A 19212-nucleotide genomic window follows, 5' to 3' on the forward strand; every position below is an offset into this window, starting at 1 on the left:
ACTATGTTGGCTGTGGGTTTGTCATATATGGCCTTTATTATGTTGAGGAAAGTTCCCTCTATGCTTACTTTCTGGAGAGTTTTTATCATAAATGGGTGTTGAATTTTGTCAAAAGCTTTCTCTGCACCTATTTAGATGATCATATGGTTTTTCTCCTTCAATTTGTTAATATGCTGTATGACGTTGATTGATTTGTGTATACAGAAGAATCCTTACATTCCTGGGATAAACCCCACTTGATCATGGTGTATGATCCTTTTAATGTGCTGTTGGATTCTGTTTGCTAGTATTTTGTTGAGGATTTTTGCATCTATGTTCATCAGTGATATTGGCCTGTAGTTTTCTTTCTTTGTGACATCTTTGTCTGGTTTTGGTATCAGGGTGATGGTGGCCTCATAGAATGAGTTTGGGAGTGTTCCTCCCTCTGCAATATTTTGGAAGAGTTTGAGAAGGATAGGTGTTAGCTCTTCTCTAAATGTTTGATAGAATTCGCCTGTGAAGACATCTGGTCCTGGGCTTTTGTTTGTTGGAAGATTTCTAATCACAGTTTCAATTTCAGTGCTTCTGATTGGTCTGTTCATATTTTCTATTTCTTCCTGGTTCAGTCTCGGAAGGTTGTCATTTGCCTCGGAAGGCATTTCTAAGAATCTGTCCATTTCTTCCAGGTTGTCCATTTTATTGGCATATAGTTGCTTGTAGTAATCTCTCATGATCCTTTGTATTTCTGGAGTGTCAGTTGTTACTTCTCCTTTTTCATTTCTAATTCTATTGATTTGAGTCTTCTCCCTTTTTTTCTTGATAAGTCTGACTAATGGTTTATCAATTTTGTTTATCTTCTCAAAGAACCAGCTTTTAGTTTTATTGATCTTTGCTATTGGTTCCTTCACTTCCTTTTCATTTATTTCTGATCTGATCTTTATGATTTCTTTCCTTCTGCTAACTTTGGGGGTTTTTTGTTCTTCTTTCCCTAATAGCTTTAAGTGTAAGGTTAGGTTGTTTGTTTGAGATGTTTCTTGTTTCTTAAGGTAGGCTTGTATAACTATAAACTTCCCTCTTAGAACTGCTTTTGCTGCATCCCATAGGTTTAGGGTCGTTGTGTTTTCATTGTCATTTGTTTCTAGGTATTTTTTGATTTCCTCTTTGATTTCTTCAGTTATCTGTTGGTTATTAAGTAGTCTGTTGTTTAGCCTCAATGTGTTTGTATTTCTTACAGATTTTTTCCTGTAATTGATATCTAGTCTCATAGCGTTGTGGTCGGAAAAGATATTTGATATGAGTTCAATTTTCTTAAATTTACCAAGGCTTGATTTGTGACCCAAGATATGATCTATCCTGGAGAATGTTCCATGAGCACTTGAGAAGAAAGTGTATTCTGTTGTTTTTGGATGGAATGTCCTATAAATATCAATTAAGTCCATCTTGTTTAATGTATCATTTAAGGCTTGTGTTTCCTTATTTATTTTCGTTTTGGATGATATGTCCATTGGTGAAAGTGGGGTGTTAAAGTCCCCTACTATGATTCTGTTACTGTTGATTTCCCCTTTTATGGCTGTTAGTATTTGCCTTATGTATTGAGGTGCTCCTATGTTGGGTGCGTAAATATTTACAATTGTTATACCTTCTTCTTGGATTGATCCCTTGATCATTATGTAGTGTCCTTCTTTGTCTCTTGTAATAGTCTTTGTTTTAAAGTCTATTTTGTCTGATATGAGAATTGCTACTCCAGCTTTCTTTTGATTTCCATTTGCATGGACTATCTTTTTCCATCCCCTCACTTTCAGTCTGTATGTGTCCCTAGTTCTGAAGTGGGTCTCTTATAGACAGCATATATACGGGTCTTTTTTTTGTATCCATTCAGCCAGTCTATGTCTTTTGGTTGGAGCATTTAATCCATTTACATTTAAGGTAATTATCGATATGTATGTTCCTATGACCATTTTCTTAATTGTTTTGGGTTTATTATTGTAGGTCTTTTCCTTCTCTTGTGTTTCCTGCCTAGAGAAGTTCCTTTAGTATTTGTTGTAAAGCTGGTTTGGTGGTGCTGAATTTTCTTAGCTTTTGCTTGTCTGTAAAGCTTTTAATTTCTCTGTCAAATCTGAATGAGATCCTTGCTGGGTAGAGTAATCTTGGTTCTAGGTTTTCTCCTTCATCACTTTAAATATATCCTGCCACTCCCTTCTGGCTTGCAGAGTTTCTGCTCAAAGATCATCTGTTAACCTTATGGGGATTCCCTTATGTGTTATTTATTGTTTTTCCCTTGCTGCTTTTAATATTTTATCTTTGTATTTAATTTTTGATAGTGTGATTAATATGTGTCTTGGCGTGTTTCTCCTTGGATTTATCCTGTATGGGACTCTCTGTGCTTCCTGGACTTGATTAACTATTTCCTTTCCCATATTAAGGAAGTTTTCCACTATAATCTCTTCAAATATTTTCTCAGTCCCTTTCTTTTTCTCTTCTTCTTCTGGGACCCCTATAATTCGAATGTTGGTGCATTTAATGTTGTCCCAGAGGTCTCTGAGATTGTCCTCAATTCTTTTCATTCTTTTTTCTTTATTCTGCTCTGCAGTAGTTATTTCCACTATTTTATCTTCCAGGTCACTTATCCGGTCTTCTGCCTCAGTTATTCTGCTATTGATCCCTTCTAGAGAATTTTTAATTTCTTTTATTGTGTTGTTCATCACTGTTTGTTTGCCCTTTAGTTCTTCTAGGTCCTTGTTAAACATTTCTTGTATTTTCTCCATTCTATTTCCAAGATTTTGGATCATCTTTACTATCATTACTCTGAATTCTTTTTCAGGTAGACTGCCTATTTCCTCTTCATTTGTTAGGTCTGGTGGGTTTTTGCCTCACTCCTTCATCTGCTGTGTGTTTCTCTGTCTTCTCATCTTGCTTAACTTTCTGTGTTTGGGGTCTCCTTTTTGCAGGCTGCAGGTTCGTAGTTTCCATTGTTTTTGGTGTCTGTCCCCCGTGACTAAGGTTGTTTCAGTGTGTTGTGTAGGCTTCCTGGTGGAGGGGACTAGTGCCTGTGTTCTGGTGGATGAGGCTGGATCTTGTCTTTCTCGTGGGCAGGTCCACGTCTGGTGGTGTGTTTTGGAGTGTCTTTGGCCTTATTATGATTTTAGGCAGCCTCTGTGCTAATGGATGGGGTTGTGTTCCAGTCTTGCTAGTTGTTTGGCATAGGGTTTCCAGCACTGGAGCTTGCTTGTCGTTGAGTGGAGCTGGGTCTTGGCGTTGAGATGGAGATCTCTGGGAGATTTTCGCCGTTTGATAGTACGTGGAGCTGGGAGGACTCTTGTGGACCAGTGTCCTGAACTTGGCTCTCCCACCTCAGTGGCACAGCCGTGACGCCTGGCTGGAGCAACAAGAGCCTGTCCTCCACATGGCTCAGAGTAAAAGGGAAGAAAGAAAGAAAGAAAGAATAGAAAATAAAATAAAAGTAAAATAAAGTTATTAAAATAAAAAATACTTATTAAGAAAAAAAAATTTTTTTAAGTAAAACAAACAAACAAACAAAAAAATGGACAGACAGAACCCTAGGACAAATGGTAAAAGCAAAGCTACACAGACAAAATCACACACAGAAGCATACACATACACACTCACAAAAAGAGAAAAAGGGAAATATGTATATATATATCGTTGCTCTCAAAGTCCACCTCCTCAATTTGGGATGATTTGTTGCCTATTCAGGTATTCCACAGATGCAGGGTACACCAAGTTGACTGTGGAGATTTAATCCACTGCTCCTGAGGCTGCTGGGAGACATTTCCCTTTCTCTTCTTTGTTCGCACAGCTCCTGGGGTTCAGCTTTGGATTTGGCCCCGCCTCTGTGTGTAGGTCGCCTGAGGGCATCTGTTCTTCGCTCACACAGGACGGGGTTAAAGGAGCAGCTGCTTCGGGGGCTCTGGCTCACTCAGGCCGGGGGGAGGGAGGGGTACAGATGCGGGGCGACACTGCGGCGGCAGAGGCGTCGTGACGTTGCAGCAGCCTGAGGCGCGCCGTGCATTCTCCCAGGGAAGTTGTCCCCGGATCACGGGACCCTGGCAGTGGCGGGCTGCACAGGCTCCCGGGAGGGGCGGTGTGGATAGTGACCTGTGCTCGCACACAGGCTTCTTGGTGGCGGCAGCAGCAGCCTTAGCGTCTCATGCCCGTCTCTGGGGTCCGCGCTGATAACCGCGGCTCGCGCCCGTCTCTGGAGCTCCTTTAAGCGGCGCTGTTAATCTCCTCTCCTCGCGCACCAGGAAGCAAAGAGGCAAGAAAAAGTCTCTTGCCTGTTCGGCAGCTACAGACTTTTTCCCGGACTCCCTTCTGGCTAGGCGTGGCGCACTAGCCCCCTTCAGGCTGTGTTCACGCCGCCAACCCCAGTCCTCTCCCTGCGATCCGACCGAAGCCCGAGCCTTGGCTCCCAGCCCCGCCCGCCCCGGCGAGTGAGCAGACAAGCCTCTCCGGCTGGTGAGTGCTGCTCGGCGCCGAGCCTCTGTGCGGGAGTCTCTCCGCTTTGCCCTCCGCACCCCTGTGGCTGCGCTCTCCTCCATGGCTCCGAAGCTTCCCCCCTCTGCCACCTGCAGTCTCCGCCCGCGAAGGGGCTTCCTAGTGTGTGGAAACCTTTCCTCCTTCACAGCTCCCTCCCACTGGTGCAGGTCCCGTCCCTATTCTTTTGTCTCTGTTTTTTCTTTTTTCTTTTGCCCTACCCATGTACGTGGGGAGTTTCTTGACTTTTGGGAAGTCTGAGGTCTTCTGCCAGCGTTCCGTAGGTGTTCTGTAGGGGTTGTTCCACATGTAGCTGTATTTCTGATGTGTTTGTGGGGAGGAAGGTGATCTCGCGTCTTACTCTTCCACCATCTTTAAGCTCCTTCCTCTTTTTCTTCTTCTTCTTTCTTAAGCAGTTGAAAGTTTTCAGATTAAATTCTTTCATTCTTTCAGCCAGGCAACAATTACTTGTTAGTCACTTACTCTGTGGTAGGATGGTGTTAATCTATAGTGAGAATGATGATAAAAGTTTAATCATGAAGAGTGAGAGATAAAGGTACTGACCTAAGTAACTTGGGAAATAAATGGAGTCTGTATAACTAAAGGCTAAAGGAAGTGTACATAAGCACTGTACTCCAGTATGGGTTAAAAAGTCTGATAATTCTATACGTGTATACTGGAATTGAACAATTGAGTACTAAACGGATGATAGCTGGTGGGAGCCAGGGTTTTTCCTGTTGCAGTGAGATTTTACAGATAAGCATGAGGGGAATACCATAATGATCCATGTGATCATGGATGAGAGTTGGAGACATCCGTATGAACTCATGTTTATAACTTACTATCGAGATAGACGGTTACATACATAAACATTTACAGATATGTGCATATGCACTAGTTAGGATACACACATACATGCCCTTGCTCTGTCAGAGGAAGAGATCCACAGTTAACGACAATTCAGTCACAATGAGCACATCTAGCTCTCAGATCTTTGTTTCTGTTTTTTTTTTAATAAATTTATTTATTTTATTTTATTTATTTTTGGCTGTGTTGGGTCTTCATTGCTGCACGCAGGTTTTCTCTAGTTGTGGCGTGCAGGGGCTACTCTTTGTTGAGGTGCACGAGCTTCTCATTGCAGTGGCTTCTCTTGTTGTGGAGCACGGGCTGTAGGCACGTGGGCTCCGGTAGTTGTGGCATGCAGGCTCAGCAGTTGTGGCTCACGGGCTTAGTTGCTCCATGGCATGTGGGATCTTCCCGGACCAGGGCTCGAACCCATGTCCCCTGCATTGGCAGGCAGATTCTTAACCACTGTGCCACCAGGGAAGCTCCGTCAGATCTTTGTTTCTAATACCATTCTACGATTCAAGAAATCAGAGTTTCTTGGAAAAACAGCTGATTCTAGGACTGTGGCAGAAAATGTGCAAGATAAGCTAGGTCTTAGAGTGTCAAGAAGTACAAAAGTGCTTAAAGAGAAAAGAAACAGAATATAGTGGTGGGAATATATCAAAGGGACACAGAAGCCAACTTGAAAGAGCTCCCAATGGCCAAAGATGGAAACACTGAACAACAATAAGGTAGTATTGGATTAAAGCCTAAAGTGTAAAATAAGTGTCCGTGAGTCTGTACTAATATAAATAAATGAATAAATAACTAAATTGAGAAGAGAGACATCTCCTGAACAGAATTCCAAATAGTTTATGTAGCTACCCCACCCTCAGAGATAGAACATAACTCTCCACTCCTTAGGTGTGGACTATACATTGTGACTTCCTTCCAAAGAGCACAGCATGGAAAAGGGCAAACAAGAATCACTGTACATTTCAGAAAAGTGATACAAATGCCTCAGTCAAGGTGATCAAGGTCAACATCAACTGTAGTAAATCATACGGATAGTATATACCCTTGATTTGATGGGACGAAAATGACTCTACCATTATGGTTTTCCTCCCCACCTCCCCAAAAACCTATAACTCCAGTGTAATCATGTTAGAAACATTAAACAAATCTCAGTAGAAGGATATTTTACAAAATACCTGACAAGTAATCCTCAAAACTGTTAAAGTCACTAAAATAAGGGAAGTCTGAAAAATAGTCACAGCCAAAAAACAAAGTTGTCACAGTTTAAGGGGACATGATGACTAAATGTAATGTGATATCCTGGAAGGCATACTGGAATGGGATAACGATGTTAGTAAAAACAAGAACTATGAACAAACTATGGGCTTTAGTTAATAATAATGTATCAATGTTGGTTCATTAGTTGTAACAAATGTATCATTCTAATATAAGTTGTTAATAATAGTGGAAATTGGGTGAGAGTTTATGGGAAATCTCTCTGTCTTATCTTTGCAACTTTTTCTGTCAGTTTCAACTGTTTTAAAATATAAAGTTTATCTAATGAAACAATGTAAGCATGGGTGCCTGGCCTCACAGTGATTGCAGTCTACTGGGGAAGGTATACTGGATTGGTTAGAGGGAGTAGAAGTGGTTGAACCAGCTAATGGGCTATTAAATAATACTACAGGAGATTACGGAACTTTAGACTATGTGGCAGTATTATAGACGTTGAAGGGGACAGGTTTTAGATTTCTTTAGGAGGTAAGTGAGCAGAATAGGAGAATGTTTAGACATAGCATTGGTTCAGACTTGCACAGACTGATGAATGGTGGTGGCACTGAGAAGATAGGAAAGATATATGATTGTCAAGGGATGACCATGGTTTGGGGGCATATTTGGTTTGTGGTATCAGAATAAAAGAAGACGATTTTATTCACTGCATATCTCAAAATCATGGTAAAGATCTAGTTTGGAGATAACATCATTTAACACATCTGCCTATGAGGGAGAATTAAATCCACAGGATGAGATCAAAGAGAGAACAAGTGTAGAGAAGGAAGAGAGCCTAGAACAAAGCCTTGAAGAACTCTAAAATGAATTGTCAGAGTAGAGTTAGGTGAGCTTGCAAAACGGATGGGCAAGAGCAGTAAAAAGATCAAGAGACAACAATGTCACAGAAGCCAAAGGAAAAGACTGTTTCAAGAAGGGAGTTGTCAGTGGGAACATCTCTGAGAAAAAAGTGAAACGAAGACTGGACATACCTGGGGATTTAGCAGGAGGAAGCTGTGATGGATCCACTGCTGCTGTGCCCAGACCCTTTGGGTCCCTTTTGTCATCCGTGCACTCTTCCTTGCTAGAGGGCTCTTATTCTAACAACTCACACCTATGGCTGTCTTTGAAGGACTTGTATCAGGCGGGAGCCACTTTGCCTGCACTTGCAGACCACTTTATAAAAATTTTTATTGCTGTATTGTTGATTTAACAATGTTAAAATGTGAAACTAACAAATGTTAGTTTCAGATGTACAGCAAAGTGAATCAGTCATATAAGAAATATATATATATATATATATATATATATATATATATATTCTTTTCCAGATTTTTTTCCCATATAGGTTATTACAGAACATTGAGCAGAGTTCCCTATGCTATACAGTAGGTCCTTGTTAGTTATCTATTTTAGGTATAGTAGTATGTATATGTTAATCGCAAACTTCTAATTTATCACTTCCCTGAACGTTTCCCCTTTGGTAACCATAAGTTTGATTTTGAGATCTGTGAGTTTCTTTCTGTTTCGTAAATAAGTTCACTTGTATCATTTTTTTCATTAGATTCCACATATAAGTGATATCATATGATATTTGTCTTTCTCTGTCTGACTTACTTCTAATCTCTAGGTCCATCCGTGTTGCTGCAAATGGCATTATTTCATTCTTTTTTATGGCTGAGTAATATTCCATTGTATATATGTACCACATCATCTTTACCCATGCCTCTGTCGATGGACATTTAGGTTGCCACTTTCTTACTTTATATGAAATCACCATTTCAGAGTCTGGTTCTGGGAAACCATCCAAAGACAAATGCCTATTTTAAAAAGTTTTTTTAAAAAACTCTCATTTGAAATGGGGCTAATTGAGAAAGTGAGTCCTTTCTGCTAGAGATTCCCCCCTTTTAAGGGGTAGTGCTATAGAACGAAAGGTCTAAGATCCCAATTTGCAAACCACTACACCACAATAAGCCACCGCTCCAGGAGGCCACTGAGACCTCCTGAGTCCTCATTATCTAGGACAGCCATGGTAGTATTCAGTGCCTTCTCTTTAGGGGAGAGGTGTGTGTGTGGGGGGGGCAAGTGTGGTACAGAGTACACTTTTGTGTTTCTATGAGGCGCCGAAATATGGAGGGAATCATGGCAGATACCGCATTCAAGGGCTACCAAAGAGAGAAAAGAAGAAGAAAAAAAGAAACAGGGAGAACCGTGTAGAAGCAAATGCAACTCCAACTACTTCTGGTACATGGTAGGGAGAAAGCTATGGAGATTTACAGTGGCCATGTGGCACTTATATAAGCACACATACTTGCCCACACACCACGTGATATGTTGGAATACCTCACACATGTTATATATGGAATGCCACTTTTAAAGGGGGAGATTTTAAATAGTATAATATAATTTCAGAGAGAAATGAGTCAGTTGTGAACATTTGAAAAGATAAACTGTCCATTTATCAATCTAGCAGAATCAGACATTTTGATCTAATTTCTCAAAATATTATCATTTATCAAGATAAAGGTCCAATCATTAGCATTTTAGATTTGTGGTATTCATTAGATTATAAGAGAGGGTTTACTTCTCAGAGCAACATGAATCAAAGACAGCTTTCAGGCAAAGACTATAAAAGTATATTGGTTTAAAACAACAATGGCATCCTATGGCAACAGAGAAATCAGTAAAAGGTTTTTTTAGGATCAATTCTTATATATTATGTTTAATTAGCTCATACATTAAAAATGTCTTTGTGTTTTGGATATGGCAAATGTGCTTTAAGTGCATAGATGATTTAAGGGGCTCCAGGGTGAGGAAAAAGCAGAATACAGCAAAGGCAAAGGGTGTGAGGTCATCCATTTACCTACTTACATAAACAGGCTGCCTGGAAGCACTCGTAGAGATGGTTAGCTGTGCACATGTGTGATGTCAGGGGACACAGGGGGGTCAGATGCCCTGTCTTCCTCTAGCTATTTATCATGTCTCTAACAAAGCTTTAGTGAACACAGGTATGGCAGTCATTGCTCTCTGTGTCCAGTATGTGTTTTTATCTGAAACAATTCCACCCACACCCCCTGCTCAAGGAAAGAAATTTTGCTCAGGAGCTGCCACTGATTGGACCAAGAGTGGTTACTTCCCCAAAGGTGGCCCACCCGTAGGCTAATCAGTAAGTCAATAGGTGTCCTGGTGCAAAAGTCATTATAAGAATGAGAGTTTGGGTTATTAGCTAGCTAATTAGGTCAGGGGTCTATAGACTTTTGATGGGAACATTGTAGAAGATTTTCTAGTTTGGAGGAGACACACATGAAGAAGACATTCAATGAGGGAAATCATGGGTTCTGTGAGAGATGCAGAGAGAATAAGTACTCAAAACTATTTTCGATCCTAGTATTCTAATTCCTTAGTTAAAGCCCCATCTTTTAAAGATTTCTTGAGTCTCTGCTCTTTGCAAATGAAAGCCCCAATAGTATAAGGAGACATTTGGATCCAGAAGGAAGAAATATGTACTTGCAGTTAGAATATATGGATTTGCACCTTAGTTCTTTTATTTAATAAGTAAGAGAATTTGGACAAATAATTTAGTCTCACTGGGACGTAGTTTCCTATATGATATTATTTTTTAGAGATGCTGTGAAGATTAAATGAGGTAATGTGTATGGCAGTGCTTGGTAAATAGTAGATGAATGGTAACATTTTTCCCCATATTCTGGTTTTAAAAGATGGATTTATGTAAGTAAGCATGCCCTTGGAGAAGGTAACACTGGGTATTTAGTAATGATATGAAGAGAGGCCGGTCCCAGTTACCATGTCCCAGAGGGGCTGGGCAAGGTTAAAGATCAGAATGGATCATGAGTCTGGGTGCCTGGTAGACAAATTTAGTTGCTATATTTATTTTCCATGGACTTGAAGCCTGTTTATTTTAAATTTTCTGAAATACCGAGTTCACTAAAGTTCCAAGGCTAATATATGAGGGAAGAGAGGGTCTGAGTTTCTCAGAAGACAAAGCAATGTCAATCTAAGCGGAAGTTATTATTTATAGCAGTGAGGTCTGTACACACCCACAGCTGGATAGAATTTCAAGTCAACTATGTGAGTACATTCTTCTTGTTAACCCTGGTATCATCTTCTGGAGAAGCCGAGAAATGTGAATACGTTTGCCTGATTCTTTACACAGTTACGGAAAAGTTCAAAACCATTTTTTTTGGTTTGTTTTGCCAGAGGAACTGTTATAAAGTTTTCTTTCTGATTGGCAGATACCTACCTAACAGTTTTCTTTTAATTGCACCTCTGAAACATAGAACTTTTGATTTGGAGGTTGAGGCTGGAGCTGAAGGCTAGAAGACAGAGAATCAGATCTAGTTCTAAATCTGGAAATTCAAATCAAAGAGCCAAGTTAGAAAAGCACAAATTAGTGGTCATCCTTCTGCACTCTGCACTTCAAACAAACTGCTTTGACTCATCTAGGCTGGCCAGTGTGTTAGCTATGGACTTAATATAGGCTTCTTAAACTGGGAAGTTTATATTGCTTTTTTCCTTCTCAGTCTCATCCAAGGCAGTTTGAATTCTAGATGTACCATATAAGGTTTCTACTGTTTGTTTGTTTGTATTTTCCTAAATTGAGATTATAATGATTGCTGGAAGAGATAGAAGTGATGTTCCTCTAGGGGAAAAAAAAAGGAAAAATAATATGAAGACTCATTATAACCCAGTAACACAGTGATGCGGAATATGAAATTTAGCCCTCAGGCAAACTTTTGCAAAGGTTCATCTTCTTGGCATAAAATTTTTCTCCATTATGTGCGTCTTTCCTGTACTCTTTACATATCTTGTACCTCCAAATAATAGAATTTTAGAGTCAAAAGAATTTCTAAATCCTTGGATAATTTCCATCCTTGTTCAGATGCGACAACTAAGGCACAAAGAAAATACTATGACATCACCCAGACATTTGGAGGCGTAAGCAGAATTACGTTCCAGGGTTCTTAACTCTCTCCCAGGTGGCTAGTCTTTCACAGATCACCCTATCTATAAGGCTGGCTCACCCAGTTCTATAGGAGACCATGCTTCTTGTCCATTCCACCCAGCTCTTTTGTGCACGCAGAAATCCCTCCTGCCTTAGCTCTAACTCCTCACCCAAACAAGGGACACTGATGTAGAAATCACCCCAGGTTCTCCCAACTTAACCAAATATGAGGTTCTTAATCTGGGTCACCTGTTTAGCTTTGGGGGTTATGAACTTTCTTAAATTTAATGCAAAAGTTTGGGCCCAAATACCTTCTGATAAGGGCCCATGGATTTCATCAAAGAGATTAAGAACTATGGCTTTCAAATATGAATTGTAAGCCAAATTCTTGGCTTTCTTGAATTTGGTGAGTGGCATTCCTCCAATGGTTCATCAGTTGCTATTGAAATGTCTAGCCCTAAATATGTTTTGCAAACATGTTCTGCTTCTTGAATCTCGTGGTAGTTAGCACCTTGTTTCCTGATGATGATAGATGGCTGGCATAGATGGTAACAGAGAGAGAAACACCAGATACTCAGGCACCACAAACTTTGAGTCAGACGTGTCAAATGAGCCCCGCTTCCATAAAGTCTTTCCTGATGACACTAAGAAACCAGCAAATCTAATCCATTTCCTCTAATCAAAAAAACTCTGATGTTATTTACTTCTTCATGGCACAGGGCACAGCTAAGTTTTATTCTTGAGCAAGAATTCTTCTGCACAGTCAATTGGTTAACCATGTAAAATAGTAGAATTTAAGAGATACAAGGAAAATCTCCAGTTTTCTCACTAGGCAGGTGAGATGAGTGGGGCCCAGGTCACTTTCCACCTTGTACCTGCATTACCTCATCCTCCTCTGGAAAAACCAGAGGGTCAAATAAGACTACTTTTCAGTTCAGATTTGAGTTCAGTACAAATCCTCATATTGTTTTCTTTCATCACATCATAAGGCTAAATTCAGGAAATGGACAGCTTGCTTGGAAATACTCAGAATGGATTTGTGCAGGTTGAGGTCTGTCTGCAAAATCCCTGGGCTCCAACACCCCTTGTGGCTTTGCTTTCAATGTAGAAACAGTGTCTATATTAAGTTTAGGAGGACAAGCATTACAATCATTTATTTGTTCATCATTAATTTATTCAATAAGTATTGGACACATATGAAGAGCCAAGCATCCTGCAAAGTGTTAAGGAGCATACGTATAAAAGGAAACCAAAACCAAACAAAAACCAAGGTCCCTGCGTTAAGCAGCTCATAATCTATCAATGGTATTTACTCCTGATATATTTATTGAACACTTACTGTATGCTGGAGACTTCCCTAAGCATTTCAGTTTTTTAATTTCATTTAATTTTCTTAATTTTATGAAATATTTTTAAAGTAAAACTTTTTAGGCAAATTGACCTCAGGCGCATGTTAAAGTTTTATTAAGTGTGATAACATAGGAACTACAAAGAAATATATTAAGATAGCTGAAATTGAGTTAAGGGTGGCGGGGAGAACTTACATACTCTGCAGCAATGCTGCTCAATGTGTCCTACAAATCAGGGTCAGTCTGCAAACCGTTTGCTACCTGAGACCAGGTATGTACAAAAATTGAGAGAAAGCGTTTAGACACTTCTATAGAAATTTGGTATTGCTGCAACAGTCAATGAATCGTTGTTGCTCTCATCCCACTGAACATGGTATAGATCATTTTATGGGTTTTTAGACTTACATGGTGAATTGTTTGTAGTGGTGTAAGGTAGACGGGTTCTCTAGAAAAAACAAGCTAACAACAACAACAAAAAACCTCACTTTGATTTGTAGGGTTTTCTGATTTCTGGTGTAAATACTCCCATCATGGCTGATTTCAAGCCACCAATGTAATGTCAAATACTGAAAATTTAACAATCAGCTCTCCTGGGCTAGCACAAGCCAGCTCCAGCACATCAGTGGGTGATGTGATCTGCATACTAGTCATGTAAGGTAGGACCACATGTTAATCCACGACAGATTAGGGGAAAAAAACTAGTCCTTCTGAAATTACAAGGTATAGATTACTGGCTAGTTGCACATTATTGTAAATTGTTCCTGTTTTTATTAGTTGATTTAGGTTAACCCTAAGACATGGTGGTCCAGAGCCATCTTCCCCAAGATGCAGTTGTGAAGAGGAGAACTTGACACGCTTACCAAGACCAATACTTCCACCTTCACCCTCTCCATTTTCCCAGTAGTTAATTCTGTTTAAGTTAACTTTCATTGTTTATCTTATTGTCGCTCAGCAGGTAGTTTTCACTGCTGAACCAAGAAATAGACTGATTGGCATTCAGTGGCTTTTTTTCAATCGGGAAGACTTGACCTTCAATTCTGCTAATTTTTCTTTTCTTATTTACTCGGTGATTTTCTCTCCTCCATTTTCTCTATACAGTTCTTCTGGAACACCTTAGATTTCTTGTCACTTTTTTCTTCTACTTTTTTTTAAACCATTTCAATGAGGTATAATTGATGTACAGAAGCTGTAGGTATTTGATGTATATAATCTCATGTGATTGGAGAGAAGTATACATGTGTGAAATTATCACCACAATCAATGCTATAAACCTATCCATCACCTCCGAAAGTTTCCTCCCACCCACTTTTTTAAATTTTTATTTTCCTTTTGCAGTAAGAGCATTTAACAGAAGATCTGCCCTCTTAACAAAATTTAAAATATACAATATACAATATTTTAAATTTTGCTAAATATTATTGATATTATTAGTATTATTAGTCATAAGCCCTGTTTTGTAGAGTAGATCTCCAGAACTTCTTTATCTTAAATAACAGAAACTTGGTATTCTTTGATCACCACCTCCCTCTTCCCTCCCACCTCCCAGCCCATTAGCAACCACAATTCTAATCTCCGTTTCTAATGAGTTTGACTGTTTTAGATTCCAAATATGTGAGATCATGTAGTATTTGTCTTTCTGTAACTGGCTTATTTCATTTAGCATAATGTCTTCTAGATTCATCCATGTTGTCACAAATGGCAGGATTTCCTTCTTTTATAAGGCTGAATAATATTCCATTGTATGTATATCCCACATTTTCTTTAAACATTCATCCGTTGATGGGCATTTAGGTTGTTTCCATATCTTGGCTAATGTGAATAATGCTGCAGTGAGCATGGGAGTGCAGATATCTCTTCAAGATCCAGGTGACTTCAGGGAGTTTGTGTTTCCCAAGGTTAAGCTGCTATGACCTACTTAATACTCTGTGCAGAACACCAGTTATGTAGTCCATATTGTGGTTGGCCAGGCCCAGCTGAACCTCTCTGAATTTTTACTCTAGAGAGGCAAAGAAAGGATCAGCCTTTGACTCTCCTCTTTCTGTAGTTTCTTCTTCGCCTCTGATCAAGACAAATAATCAAATAAAAAATGGGCAAAAGCACACTTTACCAAAGAAGAGATAGGATGGCAAACAAATACAAAAACTTTGGTCATTAAAGAAGTGCAAATAATAACTACAATGAGTACCACTGCATACTGGACAGAAATGGCTGAGATGAAAACAACGGCTGTAACTCCAACTGATAATACCAAGTGCTGGCCAGGTTGTGGGTCACTGGATCCCTAATATGTTACTAGTAGGAATGCAAAATGGTACAGCTACTTTGGAAAATGATTTAACTTATAAGGTTAAATCTATACCTACCATATAACACAACAGCAATCCTATTCCTAGGTATTTACCTGAGAGAATTGAAACTATCCATACAAAGATCTGAACATGGATGTCTAAGCAGCTTTAGTCATAATTGCCCAAAACATCCCAAGTGTCCATCAACTTGTGAATGAAAAAAATTCCCTACAATGGGATACTACTCAGTAATAAAAAAATGAAAGAAGCCCAAGGCAAAGATTGTATAATACTGGATGATTTCATTTATATTTACATATAAATATTTATATGTAGTTTAAGGCAAAACTATAGAGATAGGACAGAGAACGTGTCAGTGGTTGTCAGTGTCTGGGAGTGGGAGAAGGAATTGACTTTAAAAAGGCATGAGACAATTTGGTGGCAGTGATGGAAATATACTGTATTTTGATTGTGGTGGTGGTTACATGATTTTTTATATATATATACACACACATATATATATATATATGAGAGTGGCTACTTCAGCCCCAATCAAATAACCTTGAGATGACTGTAACCCTAGCCATCCCTTGACTGTAACCTCGTGAGAGACCTTGAGCTAGAACCCCCAGCTAAGCTGCCCCCAGATTTTTGACCAACAGAAACTGTAAGATAATAAGTGTTTGTTGTTTTAAGCTGATGTTTTGGGGTAATTTATTATGCAACTATATATATATATATATATATATATATATATATATATATATATATATACACACACACACACACACACACACACACACACACACATATCCTATTATGTGTTCTATCTATCTATCATCTATCTGTCTTTATTCCGACATAATCTGCATAGGTTTAGATCCACTGAAAGATATACTCACTTTATACAGAATACTTACAATGTAAATCTGAAACATTATCATTTGTATTATTTGCTTACTTCTTCCTCATGGTTGCCTTTTATCTACCTCACCTAAAGGGCTTGTCAAAATGATTCCCTATATAATCAAGAGAAGGACTTTCTTCAAAATCACGTATAACATTTATCATAAAAAGCCGTAATTTTAAACCGTTTATAATTTTTTAAATGGCAGTGCATTCATTCAATACAGTAATCACTTTTTGAGTCCTACCTCTGTACAAGACACCACGCCAGACACAGATGTCATACTGGTGTAAGAGATCCATGTAGTCTCCACTTTCATGGGCCCTACTGTCTAGAAGGGAAGGGAGACATTAAGCGAATAATCCAGCAACTGAATACAATTGTGATAAAATAACATGAAGGAGACAGGTGGGATTCAAATTGTTCAGTTTGGAAGGTACCTTATAGTATCCATCAGCACCTCCGTATGTAGGAAAATATTAATTACCTCCGGACTATAAAACATATTCATGTTTATAATTGTAGACATTTAGAAAAACAAAGCTCTCATTGTAGAAAAACAAATGAAAGACTCAAAAATATTTAGGAAAAAAAGTAAAAATTATGTGAAATTGTCTTGTGCCCTTTAGAATGCCTTTGTCCATGGAGGTGGTCCTCCCTCTTCTATTGTGAGAGGAACTCGAGCTGTAGCTGATCATGCATATGACATTCCTCCTAAGCACCAGCTGCTGCATTGCTACCTACATCCTGCCCACACCTTGGGTCGGCTGAATTAGATATGTTTGATCCTCCTGTTTGCAGCCACTAGGGTCTACTAACAGCAGCCAGCAGCCATTCCAAGGGGCCCTGAATGGACTTGAAGTTGTTTATGGGGTTGGTGTGAGCTGGTGCTGGACGGTGAGAAATCATAGGGGCGGTTGCCCTGAGACAGAGCTGCTGTTGTCTAGGCAACTTTATTAAGAACCATCTGTTCCTCAGAAAATGAAACCTAAATTAACTCTTGAGTTCTTAGAATTATGGCTTTTCATTCTTAACTGGTCCTTGGCATTTGGAAACTTCCAGGTCTCTTCAGTTGAGTCGTTTTCACCTTGTTTAGGGTCCTAAAATCCTCATCGAATGGAATTGCTCATAAAGGTCTCTTCTTTCTTAAATTACAATTAAAACAAATTCTTTCACCATCCAGATGGCAGTCAATATATTTCTAGAATGAGACCCCCAGATTCAATGCTGAAATTCTGATTTGGCCTCCAATTCTAAGACCCTCCAAAGACAAACAAAAACCCAGAGGGTGGCATTTTTTGAAAGCATGTTTCTTCACCTAAGTGTAATGTGAAAAAAAATCACATGCATTTCCTGAGTTTTAGCTGTGGCAGCCTCACACCCATAATACACAGCATAAAATGAATTATGTGCTGCATTGGGGATCAGTGTAGCTTCTTTCAGTATTTCCAACATGAAGAGTTTCTTCTTCAGTGTTAGAACAGACAGTTATTTGTTCAGTTGAGCAGGAGACAATAATAGTTGATCCTTTTATAAATACTTACAGTGTACCAGACTATTTTAGGCACCATTTTAAAGATACTAACTCATGTAATCCTCACAACAATCTTATGGGACAAATGTGCTAGTATGCTTATTTTATAGATACAGAAATTGAGGCACAGAGAGGTTAAATAACTTGCCCAAGGTCACAAATCAGTAAAATTCAGAGCCAGGATTTGAACTTGGGTAATCAGGCTACAGAGTCTATGCTCTTAATTACTGTTACAGCACTTTTGAAAGAAATCAGCTTGTGCTCTGGAGTTACGGTACAGGAAATATTACCATTTTAAACACTGGAATTACGCTTAGCACAACCAAACGCTCACACTAAGAGAGGTATGCAGGAGCTAAGACTACACTACAAAATTGCAGGTTACAGATTCACACATCCCAGATAGTTAATTTAGGCTCATATTATTAAATTTCATTCTATCTCTCTCTTATTCTTTCCATCTCGAACTTTCCCTCTCTCTCCTTGAAAAAGTATAGGCTTTGAATTCCAGTTTGAATTTTGGCTTCATTGTGCCTATAGTCTGTCCTTTTATGCTATTGTCCTTTGATGCTATTCCCTAAGTCCTTTGTTTTCCTCATCGTATGATCAGGCCACCCAAGATGGCTATTATTTTGCTCTCTGTCCATCCCCTGCTGGACCACTGCCTTCTTCACCTACACCCTACTCACCCGACTGACCTTCCTACACACTTGCTCCTAGCCCCAGCTGGTGACTGTTCTAACCTTTAGATCAGAACACCTTGAGAACTTATCAAAGGGGCAGTGAGGGCCATGCCCCTCTGCTAGTTTCCCTGATAACCGGTGAGCCAATCTGATGTTGGTAACCTCCCTCTCCCCCCAGGAGCCAGGAGAGGAGACTGCCGCCATGTCCTGACCGCCTTCTGCCACGTGGTGAGGTGTCACTCCAGGACCTTGTTTCAGACAGGTAAGATCCCCCATCCATTAAACCATCGATGTCTCTGTTGCTGACTCCGGGCTCTTTCTTCAGTCTCGAGAATGGGCAAGTACAGGGCTCGCAGGCCTGCGGGGTGCGGCCCAATACTCATCTATGAAATTGGTCCGTGATTTCCATGACAAAGTGCAAAGGAGGTAGAGTATATGAATACTGTGTAAAATATAATGCAGCCAGAATTTCAGGGATTGATTTTTATTATCTGTATGTGGAATAGGTGACCACTTACCTGGTGTGATTTGAAATCTTCCAAGGAGCTCTTGCTTTCTCCAAATATCTCTCATTGTGTTTTTTATCAGTGCTTGAAGTCCCACCATTAAAAAGCAAATCCTTTAAGTTTTGAAGATTTTTATCTTAAAGAAATGACTGTTTAGATGTGTATACTAGTGGGAGACACAACTCTTAAACCTTTCCTGCTAATGCATTGGGGATGATCTAACAGATATTTGACTGTCTGTGCCTGTGGGAATGAGACAGTCAGCACTAGACTGGGAAAAGGGTGATAGGAAATAAACACTTTGCAGGTGGTATATTGTTGATAAATCTCAGCCTTGAGCTATTTGAAAGCCAGATATCTGTGCCCTTCTATTAATGATGATGTTACCAACTCTGATAAT

Source organism: Eschrichtius robustus, chromosome 15, assembly GCF_028021215.1.
Source record: "Eschrichtius robustus isolate mEscRob2 chromosome 15, mEscRob2.pri, whole genome shotgun sequence".
NCBI classification, from domain to species: Eukaryota; Metazoa; Chordata; class Mammalia; order Artiodactyla; family Eschrichtiidae; genus Eschrichtius; species Eschrichtius robustus.